Source organism: Pyxicephalus adspersus, chromosome 4, assembly GCF_032062135.1.
Source record: "Pyxicephalus adspersus chromosome 4, UCB_Pads_2.0, whole genome shotgun sequence".
Classification (NCBI taxonomy): Eukaryota; Metazoa; Chordata; class Amphibia; order Anura; family Pyxicephalidae; genus Pyxicephalus; species Pyxicephalus adspersus.
Window position 1 is genome coordinate 13,364,773 of NC_092861.1, and position 16,130 is coordinate 13,380,902.

At 36.6% G+C, this 16,130-nt stretch overlaps 1 protein-coding gene and 1 pseudogene across 1 annotated transcript in view; both read left to right on the plus strand.

The window, feature by feature from the left end:
- The first annotated feature begins 5,324 nt into the window (after positions 1–5,324).
- Positions 5,325–14,290, plus strand: LOC140329687 (large ribosomal subunit protein uL6 pseudogene; annotated as a pseudogene).
- OPN5 (opsin 5) overlaps positions 8,142–16,130 on the plus strand; it is a 49,980-nt gene continuing 41,991 nt past the window's right edge. The window contains exon 1 of the mRNA XM_072407441.1: positions 8,142–8,462. The gene's annotated coding sequence lies outside the window, so the exon portion shown is untranslated. The remainder of the gene's footprint in view (positions 8,463–16,130) is intronic.

Sequence of the window (16,130 nt, forward strand, 5' to 3'; positions counted from 1 at the left end):
GGATTCCCTGGTAATTCTGTACAGTGTATCTGTGGGCTCCTGGTCGGCTGCCAGCCTATCCCCAGACACCATCCCTTGCGCAGACACCATCCCTTGCAAGTCCTGGGGACAACCAAGTGCTGGGAGTCTCCCTAGGCTGAGCGGGGGCTGCTATAGGTGAAGACTGCAGCGTTAGATTGGGGGACAGATGTCTGGAGAATACTGGTACTGACCAGGGCCTTACAATTGTGCTTTAAATTTTGCCTTCTTAAAAAAATCTATTTTTCTCGTAATTTTTCTGAGTTTTCGGTCAGTATGGTAAGGCTACTTCAGGCACCATGAAAGTGTTCCTTAGATGTTCCGAATATTTGATTAAGTTTCAGAATAATTCATTATATTTAATGTTTTGCATGATTAATGAATACAAATTCAGCAGCAGCATCAGACTTCAGAGATCTCTACCACTGTGTTAACCCCAATTAATCATAGGAAGCAGCAGTTTATTGCTTGATAATTGAGATGTTGCTGACAGTCACAGGCAGACCCGTGTATAATAAGATTTATCACGGGGAAATTGAGGAACAGTGATGGCTATGTATACTAAGTACTGCTAACCTTTTAACTCTTTTTATTATTCAAACAGCCAAATTAAATGAAAGAAAATGGAAATGGTAGTAAGCATTGATCTTTTTACCAAAATTGGTGACATTTCTTTCCTTTTTTTTTCTTTACAAATAAAAAAAAATCCTGTTTGCAGATCACTAAAGAATAATATGAGAGGAAGTGCTCACTTGAGATTGGGAGCTCTGAGGAAGGAGGCATTGCCCTTGAAACGTGTCAGCATCCAGAGACACAAACACTGGTCATGATTCCTGATATTTGCCAGTTAATCTGTTTGATACCTTAAGGGATCTTATATAAATATACAGTATATATGTGTATGTATTTATTTGTGCATACATACATGTAATATAAATGTATATATAATAAAGTGGAACTTTAAAAAAAATTCACTTGCCTTCACTAGTGAGAAAAGCCTTCAATTCCTGCCCAAACCGTCCTGGAACAGCAGGTGTCTCTTCTCTTCTTCCATATTTATTGATTCATTCCTTCCTCCAGGTTCTTCTCATGTCACCTGATTTGCACAGGCATGAGTTTGGTGATGTGTCTTGATGCAAATGTTAAAAAAAGAGCCAATATGCACATGAATATGAATGAGATCTCCGCTTTTTTAAATTTTACATTATGAAAAAGCCCCTGGTGATACATTTCTAATCTAAGGATGTGCATTAGAAGCTGCACAAAGCCTCCTGGGATATGTGGGGCAAGTATGCTAGGATTCTGCGGGTTTCCCCTTCAGTCTTATCAATGCAGCGGTAAAGACAGAAAAGGAGGGGTAAATCAACCCCAATATAGCATAATTTTTACAGACATGTGAACTGAGGCATAAACGTAGTTCTGCAGCAGTAGAGCTACAAGGCAAAAACAGGCTAAAAATTATTCATTTACATACGCTACATTTACACTAAGTAAAATCAAAGGGTTTCGAGGACTCAAGAAGAATACAGCCATCAGCCAATCATTTTTCTCATCAAACAATACCGTATAATCTAATTATAACGAACCTGCCTACAAAACAGTACTTTCAGATTATGAGAAATTTTTCCCCCAACAGCTACTGCATTTTTTTTTTAAATCTTTATGAAGCAAATGGTCTGAAAGTCTGCACTCTTGCAGTATTTTCACCTTCCCAGAAGCTACAAAGACCTGCATGTGCTTTTCTATAACTTATCTGCCACCTACAGGTCAGATCTGGCATTGAAAGTCACACACATGGGTTTATTGATCCTTTTTTTCGATCAAGATTTACCAAAACTTTTAGCTTAAATTCACATTTGATTCAGTTGGAAACATGTATAAATCATTAAAGAAAATCCACACATCCACACAACTCAGTGATAAATGTCTAAATTTTAGAGTGAAAGCAATGTATGTGTTTGTTTATTACATCTTTCATCATAATCTATGGTTTAACTTATGCTTCTATAATGCATTGCTATGTATTGTGTATATCATTTTCTTTTGTGGAACATTGCCATCCATCTATTACACCTACGGTGCCCTGCAACAAACCTGATGCCTGCACTGTGCATACAGGACCTAAATTTAATAAAGCTTTTCAAGACTGGAGAAGATAGACTATCATGAGTAAACGTGGGTGATCCAACAAACCTGGAATGGATTTCCTAAAATCATATTCTATGAGTTGGAAAATGTTTTCAACCCTGGACCAGGTCTATTCCAGGTTTGCTGAATCACCTAAGTTTATCTTCTCCAGTCTTGGAGAGCTTTTTTGTCATTATTTATTCAAAATCAATGGATGAGCTGCTTTTATTGTAATACACCAGAACACACAAATCCATTGTGCTGTGAACGGCCCATCAGACATACTTGACATACTACATTTTACCCCGGGCATAACTCCTGGCTCTTCTTATCTTTGCAGAGCAGGTTACCTTTGCAATTGTTGTTCAGGGAAAGCCTTTGCGCTCAAAGAGGAGACAGATTAAATTGAAATTTACATTTTAATTTCTATTCTAGTGCCATTAAAAATGTGCAGGTTGGATGCACCCTCATCTATGCATTTACAAAATGTCAGACTTCAATACTATATACAATAATATAATTTAAGTTCTATCAATGTGCATTCCATCATGATATAGAGTACACAAATCTGTATGTTTCTGCATGATCAAATACACTTTTCTATAATGGTTTGTGTTAAGTATTAAAGTAAATGCAGGATTTCCCAATCCATTCCATTTTACTGCTGTAACAGTAGTCAGAATTTGCAGGGACATATGAAATCCCATCTAATCTCAAATCTGGAAAAAGCTCTTTTTTTTATAAAGCTCAGAGCTCTGGGGAAATTACAGAATTAACAGACCAGCAATAAAAGTATATCTAACCATAAAATCAAATATAAAAATGCTTTGTCTACAAGAGCTTACACTCTAAGGTGAGGTTCAGCAACAGAATGATCATGATCAACCAGGATATTGTGGCAATGTGAATTTTAAATCACACATCCACTATGTTAATCCTTTCTCATTAATACCCCCCCCCCCATATGCAAAGTGACACAGGAAAGCACTAATGTCACATAACTACCTTTTGCTGAACTGGTTCAAACAATCCTCCTTTTGGGTCTGTTCCAGACGTCATTTTAATTTGTTCATGCCCCTTTAAAATGTGCCACCACCACAACCCCACCACCTTTTTTTTTCTTTTGTCTTGTTTTTTGGTGTAGATCTCCATCTTCTTATGTTTGCCTACCTCTGCTCTAAGGAACCTGACTCTGAGAAGCAAAAAAAGCACAAACCCTTGTACCAATATGGGGGGTACACGCATAAAAACTATCAAAAGACACTCCTATTAGGGATGAGGGAGAATGCCTTGAACTTCCGATGGTTCTGAGAAATTTGGGAAACCATCAGAAGATCGAGGAAATTATAACAGGAGGCAGGGGCACTAGAGGTTAATTAACGTCTTGTGCCGGGGATCGCACACTGTTCTCAATTAATTCGGCTACGGGCGCATTCATTGAGAAGATCCTCAGCACTAGAGGTTAAATTGGGAGACTTGTCCCCATTTAACCTCTAGTGCCAGGGATCACACACTGAGCTGATCGATGAATGCAGCCCGCGCTGCATTCATTGATCAGCATAGCCCACATTTTTTCTTTTTTCTTTTTTTTTTTAATTGAATTTTTTTAATACATTTTTTACGAATTTTTTAAAATGCGAGCTTGATCGGCAAATTTACACTGGCCATTCTCACTTACAATTTCGGTAAGCGAGAATGTCCGAATTTTTAATTAATTTTAAAAACTCGCTCACTCATCCCTAATATTGTAGTAGGAACGTTCATAAAACTCTCAAACAATAAAAAAACATAATTCTAAGAGCTCCATGGCTTATTCACACCATCATGGAATGCAGTAAGGCATGTTATATACTTTGGTGTACTACAGTTCTATTCATTGTGAATGGTATTGTCAATGCACCACCAAAGCAAATCTACATTCTAGTGCAATGTAACACTTGATGATGCACTACCAATGTTTTGCAATTTAGTTTCATACCAAAAATGTAGATTGCATTCATTTAGATCTGTTTGGGTGCAGTTCGCCAGCCTTTTCAAAGCAAAGGATGCAACACACATTAATGTACAAGTGTGAAATGTACTGCACCTGGTTAGAATAGCCTCAACCTTTTTAACACAGGAAAATCATTAAAGTAACTTTCAGGGTTTCATGAAATCCACATTACTATATCCACAGAACACAGTACATTAGCCTGGTGGTCAGTGGGAAGAATGTCTCTTACATTGTTGTCCATTGGGAAGAATGTCACCTTTACGGATAGCCAAAAAAAAATCATTAGTGTATTTAAACTGACCTGAGAGGCACAAACTGCTCATTGCTCATGGAACCCCTGATACCATCTGGAGGAATCTAAGGTTCATGGAAATCTGGTTAAGAAACACTGGATTAGACTGATTTGAACAGACCCTCAGTAAAAAAAAATATGCTGTATACTGTACTAAAAATTATGCTATTGGGAACTAATTTAATTTTGTAGTCACTTTTACTGCAAGTAAAGCAACAGACAAAGAGACTAATTTATGGGAGCCATAAACTTTCCCAAGGACAGTTCATCATCCTCTGGATATGCTGTATATATATATTGCACTCTATTGTATTAAAAATGAATGTGCACTGTCTAATTATACACTTACATCCTGAATCATGACAAGGTGAACATACATTCATTCAAACAGAGGCAGAATACCAGTTTCAGAAGGCCCTTCATAAATGTCCTGATGTCACACAAGCAGGTGAGCAAGCTATTATAGGTAAATACAATAATATTTTAATTGGATTTTGGGGGGGCTATAAAGAAGTCATTATGATTATTTAAAAAATATCCTTATATTATAGTGTGTGTATGTTTGTTAAATATGCACTACCAGGTCAAAAAAGTTACACATCCAGTAGTTCATTTCAATCGCCATTAGATTGATTACAGCACACATTCACCATTATATCCTTTCTTTAAGCATATGCAGTGTTAGAACATTTATTTTCATCAAGAGGTGCATTCATTTTTTTTTTCAACAGCATCTTTCTAATAATGATGGGGGAGTCGGACCTCTGTGTTAAGTCTTCTCCAACACATCTCAAAGATTCTCAATAGGGTTAAGATTTGGATTTGTGGAGGCTAATCCATGTGTGAAAATGATGTGTCATGCTGCCTGAAGCTCTCTTTCACAATTAGAGCCTGATGAATCCTGGCATTGTCATCTTGGAATATGCCTATGGCATTCGGTAAGAAAAAAAACTATTGGTGGAAAAACCTGGTTATTCAATATATTCAGGGATTCAGCTGGCCTAATTTTTTTGGGCACAGAACATTACTGAACCAAGACTTTACCAAGCAAAGCAACCCCAGATCATAGCATTGCCCACACAGGTACCCCAGATTATAACACTGCCTCCACAGGCACCCCAGATTATAACACTTCCCCCACAGGCACCCCAGATCATAACACTGCCCCCACAGGCAACCCCGATCATAACACTGCCCCCACAGGCACCCAAGATTATAACACTTCCCCCACAGGCACCCCAGATCATAACACTGCCCCAAGAACACAGGAACTTTTTTTTGGCCAAGCAGTGTATAGCCAAATGCTTGAAGCTATGTATGCTGACTTTTTTTCCCATTGCAATGAAATGTTAAATATACCAATCATTAATATTCATTAGCCTACTTTTAATTTATAAACTTATCTATAATTGCACGTTGATTTTCCTAAAGCCACCACTGACTTATAAAAAACTTTTTGTCCCACATATTATTGTTTTCATTTATAATTTAGATTCCATTGTGAGTCATCATCTAACATTAAGGGTTTGTTCAGACTGGTGGTTTTTGAAAAGTGGTTTTGAACAGTTTGCAAAAAATGACTAACAATCTTCCAAATAATTATCTTTTACTTAGCAGGCATTAGGAGATGGTAGCGTCTTTTTGGGCACTATATACAACACAGCTTTGTAGGTCAGTGTTAGACATGTGAGCTGAAGAAGTAATTGGCAATTAACAAAGAGAGCTGGTATAGTAGGAATGGGAAGAGAAGCAGATAAGTAAATCAGTGGAAGAAATCACTGAATGAAGGAAGTACCACGTTTAATGCTGAACTGAGGGTTTATATAAAAGTCACAAATTAAGTCAGCTATGTAATCATTAATGCATTATTAAAGGCATTTTATAAGTACTTGAAATTTGACTTGGTCTCAGCCTTTTGTAGCTGCTGGAAACAAGGTTGGTGTGTCAAAGCCTTAAAATTTCTCAAGCTTAAAATTCTACTTTAAATTGGAATTATAATTCAGCAAAAAAATGCAATAAGCCAGGTTCATTTTTGCAGAAGGGACAAAAGATGTCCTTTCCACAATAAAACATACTTCCCTGTCTGATTGGTATCTTCTTTGACATAAAAGGGCATCATTTTCCAAGACTGTCAGGATCAGTTGTACAGCCAATCAAGATAGATGAAGATCTAAATCTGAAGAGAAGAAGTACCAGCAACAATGGAACCCAGACAGGTGAGTGTATTCAAAAATTGTAGTCAGGCAGGTAAGGTTATTTTATTGCAGAACAGACATTGTATTATTTAATGGGTTTAGTTTAACTTTAAAAGAGGACAAAATTGGCATCAATTAATTTTTAACTGACCATATAGGAAAGAGCTTGTACACCCTTTGTTTTATTGTGCCTCAAATGTATTTACCTGATTAAACCTGAACATTCAGTTTTAAACAAATAAGAAGACACAAGGTAATGTACATATGTGTGGCTATTTTTTTTTTGCAAAATGGGCATGCACATAGCAAAAAGGATTGTACACCATAATATACATCGATAAGATTTAAAAACCTAAGCTGATTACTTTAACATACATATTTGAATAAAAATTGAATGTATTTTTGCATATAGTTGCATAAGTGTCTAAATCTGTTTTATATCCGCTTTTTATAGTCCACTTCACAGCAACACTCAGACTAGAAGAGCAGGAGAAAACATGAAGAGCCTATCAGGCTTTATTGTTGTGCAGAAATAGGGATTATTTATTAGATTTGTGAACAGAATTAGATACAGACAATCTTGTGTATAAAAGATCCATAAAAAACAAAGATAGTTTGCTAAATATTATACACACAACACTCAAAACTTATATAAAAAACAGGTATAGAAAATGTGATATGTGTTATTTCTGTACAATTACGGTGTTATTCTGTACATATGAAGAGCTTCTTATGTTAACCAAAAAGATGTTCTAAATTTCAACATTTTTAGGCAATATTCCTCTAAATATAGTTTCCAAAGTAAAGATTCATCTTAAATGGAAAAAAGAATAATGGCTGGGAACAACTAGGCTAAGCATTACCAGTAAATTCACCAATCAATATTCAGTTTTCATTATTTTAACTGCATGAACATGAATTACTTTGTTTTCATCAAGGTGCAACTTCAATGTTGCAGTAATTTATTAGGATGCATCTTAGTGATATTTGCATCCGTTACATGTCAATAAGCTTCGACTTTCCTGTTGCTACTCTTGTCTGATGCTCATTGTCCAAGTTTGCTGCAGGATCTGACATTTTGTAACACATCAAATAATTGCACTAAATTTTTAACTACACCAAATCAGGTGCCCTATGGCCTCTGGGGAACTCTTTTAGTTGTCTCATGTTGCTTAGAAATACTGCTTTGACAGCTGATACCTTTTTTCTTTTTTTTAATTGGTGATTATCCTATTCAGAAGTCCTTATCATGTGTTTCCACTATTTAGTCCCTTCTTTGTATTCTTACTATAAAACATCAATTCATCCCAGCATCCTGGTTTTCTAATTCTTCTGTATTTTCTTATTCTTCGCCTGGTTATGGAGCATCACCAGAATATTCTGTACATAGTGACGTGTATAGCAGTCAGCTTTGCTCCAGTCTGGGTGGCTGATGTGTGATTAGTGTGTATGTGTGTGTGTGTGTGTTTGTGTCCCTCCCAGCCTCACATCTGTGCAATGATTGGCCTGCACAGTGCTGAATACCCAGCGAACAATTACAAGTCTTCTTCCCTTAGGAGTCATTCTTCAGCACAGCTCTGGAGTGCTCACATCTATCTGGACTGAATACTATAAAAAGAGGCAGTGCTGCCTGTGTGAACATAGAGGGAATACAGAACTATTCCAGCTGTACAGAACTGCCTGATCACATCTACAACTTGGAACATCAGATAGCATAGTTGTGCTCTTCTCTACATGGAGGGAGGACAATTGAAAATCTTCTTGTGCTCTGATTAGCAGACCGGGAGCCACCAAGTGGAAGACCTCCGGGACCATGTAAAAGTTGTGCACCTTACAGGTAGAGTTCTTTAATTTTCTATTAAGCGTTAGTCACTAAAAACAATATTTTAGGTTTAGAACTGATGCTGAAAGGTTAGATTACCCCCAGCTTTTTTTATGGAGACTCCAGCGGTGAGATCTCTGCTTCTGTCCTCTGTACCCCATTTCAGAGTCCTTTTGAAATTCATTTCAGGTTATGGTGATGCAGCTGAAGAAAAGAGACTCCATTGACTTTTTAAAAGAAAAAGAGACAGGTCTTGATACTCATGCTGTCAATGTTGGTTGGTTGGATGGAGTGGTGGATACTGTGCACCTTTTTAATGGATAACGGACTTTGTTGTACTGACAGCCCGAGCAAAAAGTGCAGGTTGCAGCCAAAAAGGTTAACAAAAGTTTTTTTACACAAAAAAACAGGTTACAAGAAGCAAAAACAGTTATCGCCGTCATGGACATGTGGTTGAGACTTGTGTATAGACAGAATAATGATCCCTCAGGGTAGGGAGGCAGTTCTTGGCAGGAGGTAGACAGGGATCTTTGGTGTGGACATCTTACCTTTGATATCCTCAAGAGATAAAAAGCCTGGGGAGGTTCATTCCATGCACGTCAAGAGATTTAGGCTCAGAAAAAATTTGACCTTTAACATTCACCAGTATTCCAAAGTGTTCAAATTCCCAGATGCATCTTTTTTTGTGACATTGCTAAGTTTTAATATTTGTCGCTGGAAATTGCCCTACTATATAAACATATGTCCCAAAAAACTTTTTATGCAAATTGTAACAATTTCCATGTATTAATATTATTATTATTATTATTCCTTCTAATAATAATAATAAAAATAGACAGTATTTATATAGCGCCAACATATTACGCAGCGCTGTAATTATTTTTTACTTAAACATGTAAAGTGGTCAGCTTGATTAAATAATCTTATCAGTATGCAAATATGAGTGATGGGGACCCATAGCAAAACAACCCAAAACCCCCTTGAATTTTTCAAATTATATCAAATAATATTTTACTTTGTCTAATATTAATAATAATAATTGTCTAAATCAGCCTTTCTTTAACTTTTGAACACAGAGGAACACTTGAAAACAATTTGAGGTCTTTAGGAAACCCCTAATATAATTATTATATAAACAGTTCAGAGAACATTAACATGGTAGTCAGTGGGAAGAATTCTTCTTACCGATAACCAAAAAGAACATTAGTTTCAGATAAAATGAAGCAATGGTCTAAATGCTATAGCTTTATATGAAGTTTATGGTATTGCAGCCTTGTAACAGTCACATGGTGTGTCATGCCAATATTTGTAAATGATGTACATCGGGTATAGGTAATTATTATTGGCTCATCATTGGGTCTGATTCCTGTATTGTAGTGCCACACAATTGTCGCTAGCAAAAGCCAGAGTAGGTGCACAGAGACACAAAGAGCTCTCACACCTGGCTGATCTACACAGTAACAAAAATGTGGAACAGCAAGCATAAATAAAAAAGTCATATGGATTTAAGGTGCTTATTTGCTTTGCCCAAGCAGGACAAAGCAAAAAGAGCACTTTAAAGACCACAAAAAACTCATAATTCAATACTAAAATAAATTTACCATCTATGGTACCTTCTAAAGCTATGAGATGCACATACATATGGGTCGGCATATGTGACAATGTTGTCATACATGCAAATTGTCACACAGAGCGATTGGCTTAATCCTTCATATTTGGAAGTATCAGGTATATCCATTGGCAAACAGAATTGAACAGTACAATAAGAATAAAGGAAGGGTAATTACAACTATGAATATGCACTCGCTAAAAACATCCTGTACTGAAAAACGACAACTACATTTCAGAAGTACTGTATGTTATCATTGGATATACACTGTCATTATGCATTGTTCTCCAAGATGATATTTCTTTTGGCAAGCTTAATAAAACTGTCCTAATTATTTTTAAAAGCAGCCATTCATATTGTATATGTCATAGATTTGCTATGCACTGCTGCTGTACACTACACAATGCAATATTTGTAAAGAAAGCCAATGATTTGAGCGTCATTACCTATCACCATATACTATAGTAAAGGCACCACAACCAACCCCCAAGACGGCATGAATACATTCCTAGCTCGCTGAAAAATCTATAGTACCTAATATTCAGCTGAATATGGAAAGTCTGAGAATTGAAAAGCAGCAGGTGGATATATTGATTTATAGGGTTGTTTAGTTGCTTATAAGATCTATAACCAGAGTGGCCATATTTACCAATGTTTACCAGTCCCAGATTCAGGTGAGTTGTTCTATTACTGAATTTCTTCGTACTTCGCTGTAAAATCTACATTTATCTTAGGTTTGTTTAACATTTTATTTAATGAGCACTATTTATACACCGAATACAATGTGCAGTGTATTTGCAGGCTGTAAGTTGGGTTACACCATTATAGTGATACCGTATCTTGTTAACAATTTCAACAAAGCACCAGCTGACTCTTCATTCATGTGCTGCAAGGAAAAATTGGTTTTGTGTGATCACTTTTGCCTAATCAGCTAAAACATATGTTATAGACTGGTCCTCACTAATTATCCATCCCTGCCTTTGTTTCATGAACAGAGCTGTCTTGTGTAATTGTTTAGGGGAAGCGCTCTTGTATAAGGTTGTGTAACATGGATACAGCATCCAGCAGCAGAGAATTTCTGTCCACTTTAATCTCTGGAGATGATTTGGAGCTGAATATCAATGTGCTTATTACATATGTCATGACAAGAGTGTGTTCTGCTCTTGTCTTGTCTCCTAACATCTCCCAATTTCCCCAGAGATGTATGTTGATTGATTGATTGATGAAGTATTTAAAGTAATCTGACAGCAGAACATAAAGAACAAACTAGCATAAAGGGGTTATAAAAGGCACTGCACAGTGTTAGAATATACTTCTGCTTTATTCTTCTCTGGCCACCCCTGGAGACCCAAATCCAGAGAATGTACTTTTTCACCATTGCCAAATTTATTTTAAGACCTGGAGGCGCCCCTGGTAACTATAAAGGAAATGTTGTGCAGCTTTTATTATAACAATAAAAAGTAGCTGTTTGTCGCCAATTGTATCACTTATTTCCCCGTTTCCTTTTATTTTTTGCTGTATTCCATTTCTTGGATCTATTTCTTTTTTTTGCTGTAGCCTAACTCAAAGTACTCCCAGGCCAGGAAAACCAGAACGCCCCAAAAAATGTGCAATAGTTTTAGCTTGTCTGGTATATAAAAGTTTTTCTGTACAGTTCAATCTTTTTTCATATTCTGATTTCACAGCCCCATGGTATGAACCTAGTCTGCCACATTTCATATTGAAATGTCATAATATAGTTTAATCTCAATAATATATCCAAATGGTAAAGATATAGTAGATGTTGTGATTTCACCAATAGTTGTGTTTAGTGTTATAATAGTGGATATTGTAATGTTACATATGAAGTTTAGGGTTATGGTCAAAATTATAATAATAGAGAATGTATGGGGATGTCAGATATGGAACAGGCAGCAAGTTGGGTGAGATTATATCTCCTGATTTGCTAAAACAGAAAATACTGAAGCCAAACAGATAAATATGTTAGTGAGATAGCTAGGAGTTTTAGAAGGACAACCCAACAATCATATGCATTGAACTGAACATTAACACTATGTAGAGTAATACATAATTTGTGGTTATGGTGCAATGCTGTAGCGTTTGTTTTGAATGGCGCCCCAGGAAACTTTGCTAGTACACACCAATGCACATGCACGAAAACCATCAATCAGTACATTGTGATGCACTAGAAGCTCATTCTAAATCAATAGACTACTTTCATGCAATGCATGTTAATGTGTAACATACCACACCGCTGCATTTCAGGATCTATAAAGCATAGAATATGATGTTCTGCAGTGGTTCATTGGTGAATAATCTTCCAGATGCATACAGATGCAACACTTCCCATAAAAATAACAACATTAAGCCAATTCCTTGCAATGGATGTTGTCCGCTTGCTCTGTGCACTCCTTTGGCTGGTACCTGAAAGAGAATGGCTTTGGACTTTCAGCTCCAGGCCAGAAACTTTGCAACAGATTCACAAAAAAGGACTTGCTTAACAAACTGTACATAGTGGGCATGATGCCAAACTTGATGCAAAAAATATTTAGGGTTCCAAAAAGCTTTATGAAAAAAGGCACAACTGTCATGCTCTGCTACATACCTATTATTAATAAAATTTTTAATACATAGATCATCAATATTAGTGCATTATTTTTGTTCATTTCCAGACGCAATAACAATTAGCAGAAAATGGATACCACAAACACAAATCTTGTGTGTATGCATAAATCTAACAGTCCATTAGCAGCCACATTCTATGCTGTTTTCTGGAATTAGTTACAAAATAACCACATCCCCCTGGCTGGCTGCCATTGATCATCACCATCCTCCATATTGTACAATATAATTATAGCTAATTAGTATGTATTTAGTAATTACAACCATAATCTATTTTTAGGCGTTTGATGGATACTGGAGTTTTGTATGTTTTGTAAATACTCTGTTTTATTGTTGTTTTTTTAAATTGCTCTATTATATCCACCGACCCCCCAGCCCCCTCCAACCTGACCATAAAGTTTTTTATCCAAAATACTTTCTTTAACACATATTTTTTGGTCAAAAAGCCACTCCTTTTCAGTGAGCATTCTGGACTACCATGCTTCTGATTAGCCTGTGCTTGTTGGAACATGCAAAATATCAAAATCAGATTGTAGTTTCTTCAGGGTGGGTTAGGCTCCATGGAACCTGCCAGGTGATGTAGTCAGATGATACAGGGATGAAATTTTGGTCTGAAATGACAAAAAGGCAAACATCAAGGAAAACATCACACAGTGCACACAATGAACCACTCCACAGCTTTCTAGACCCTATAGGACTAGAATGTTGTGGGTATCCGATCATCATAGCTATATGGAAGATGTCTGTGAAAATGTTAGCCAAAAAAGCCTTTTTGGAGTTGGGTAATGATGTTGGATGTAAAAACCTGGCTAGCAAATATTGTTATAGTCCTTTTCAACAGTGTCCAATATAGTTGAGGTCAGTGCTTTGTGTGGTCCATTTAAGTAACTCTACCTCAATCAAACTATGCCTTTTCGAAGTTGTCTTTGCATTTAGTCATCCTGCAAAGAAAGGGGCTTCACCAAATTGTGAAGGTTAGAAGAACAGAGCCCGGTGATGACAAACAGGCCAACTAATTTTCCCGTCAGCAGCGAGAATTAAGACCATTCACAGTAACCAGACTGTTGACATCCCTGACAAGTTTGAGGTTACCTTGAAGGGCCGCACAGTAACTGAACGGTCCCAGAGGAACTCTGAAGAAGAACTTTAACCATATAAATGTGGAGTTGTCTCTACTGGGCAGACAGAAGAAGAGGCTCCGTGTGGACAAATGGTGGGGTAACAGAAAGTGTTACACACAGTGTGTACAATCTGCAGCCATCTGCAAAATATGATCAATTGGGTCACACTGGGTTTTCGTTACAAGATGAGATCAGTGTATTTTCACTTGGCCATTAACGTACTTATTCAGGAGAGTGGATCATTGGTGGAGATCAGAAACTTCTTGGTTAAAAAATACATCCACAGGGTACGCATGGGACTGTGTGTGGTCTGTGCCTTGTCCCAGGCTTCGAAAGATGAGTTGATCTTTGAAGGAAATGACATTAAGCTTGTTTCAAACTCTGCGGCATTGATCTAGCAAGCCACCAAATTCAAGAACTAGGATATCAGAAAGTTCTTGGATGGTATTTACGTGTCAGAGAGAGGAACAGTCCAGCAGTTTGAAGAGTAGAAAATTACTGTTCAAGTAATCTGGTTTCTGAGCTACATCCAAAAAAGTCTATTTATTAAAAAAAAAAAAGAAAAATAACAGAGCCTATCATTGGAAACACCTGAATTCAACAATTTAGTGAAGTGTCCACATACTTTACTTGTATGAAGGTGTGAAAGTCAGCCTTTTGCCCATATAGTGTACATGATGCAAATAAAATTTCTATTGCGTGTTCTGGAGAATGCAGCAAACAAAGGTTAGTGGTTAAATTCCAAACTGCCCATGGGGTGGCCAGATAGTTCTGATCTGTGCCACTTTTGATTTGTAATGGAAAAATTCCAACCTTGGATCAGCACTCAGAATTTGAGCAATCAAAGTCCTTAATCCAACATTACTTTACTTTGTCATTGTCAGGTAAAGTAAACTGCCATATGAACCAGCAATCTGGCCACTGGGTAATATTTTATATCGGACAGTTTATATTATCAAGCAGCTGGATTGGCTAAATCCTACTATAGCTGTCAGCCAAAAAAAAATCACTTTTGAAGTTAGACAGCTGTCACCACCCACCAGCTAAGTTGGCCGAGCCTTGCATTGCTTATCATCAATACCTTACTTAAAAAATGCTTTTTTGACTGTCATAGTCCAGCAGCTGGATTGGTTTAGCCCAGCTATATCTGTCATTGAAAAACTCTGGTGGGGAAAGGCTTTAATAATAAATATAAAAATCGGTAATGATAAACAAAAACATTTATTTGTGTCTTTTATATCTGCCTGGAATTAAACTTTAAACAACTAGGCTGTCTTTAGGCAAAGTTAAAAAAAACGCCATGGTGTTCTGGTTCACATGACCTAAACCCAGCCAAGTATAATATATGATCCAAAGAATTTTTTTCCCAGCAGTGCTTCAGAACATGGCTACTGTAATGGCCGTACATACCTCCAAACTACTTCTGATGTGCAGAGACTGTCCCTCTTTCATCCTCAGTTGTCCCTCTTTTTGGGTAGATATATATACTTGTAAATATATATATCTATATATAATAAATATAAAAATGTATTACTTAACTAATAAAGGAGTTAGGTTGCACTAAACCTATATTCTACGTGTTATTTTAAGATGTTAAAATAAAGAAGCATAGTTGTAAAAAGGCGCTTGTTGGTTTACTGTTTTTTTGTTTTTAATTTATATTATTTTTTGTAGTTTACAAAATGAGGGCATGGAAGGGACATCTCAGTTCCCTACATTAAATTATTTGTCTCTTTTTCCTATGTTTAAAAGTTAGGAGGTATGGTGAAATGACATAAGGTAAAAGCTCTGCTGAAGCTCATAATTATGTTGGGTAGGTAACTTTAAGCTCATTATAGATTACACACCTTCCTAATGGTTCTATTAAGGTAGACTTTAATTGTAGGATTAGGTTTACTTTAAGAAATATTCTCCATGTTTGCTGGAATGTTGAGCTAAACACCATCCCCTGTTTATCCATTATAAAGACACATACTTTTTGTTTCAAACATTGTAGGAAATGTTGCATGACTTGTGTAACGTTGGAAGTCATCTGCATGATGTGATGGAGTTCAGAAAGGGTCTAGGCTTTTAAGAATCCCTTTTTCATTGTATTGTATGAACGAAAGGCATATTCTTACATACTTACATTAACTATGCTGTAGGACAAAGCATGTTCTTTCCTTTAACATATGGGAGCCCTGAATCTGTATGGTAGGATTAGTCTATTATGTTTGGTTACTAAAGATGATTGACCTATTCTTATAGAGTTACTTTTGTGGTGCAAAGTATGTTTCTTCTTTAATGCAGAATTTCAACAAAAATGCCATTTTATTTAATCATGTGCCTTGT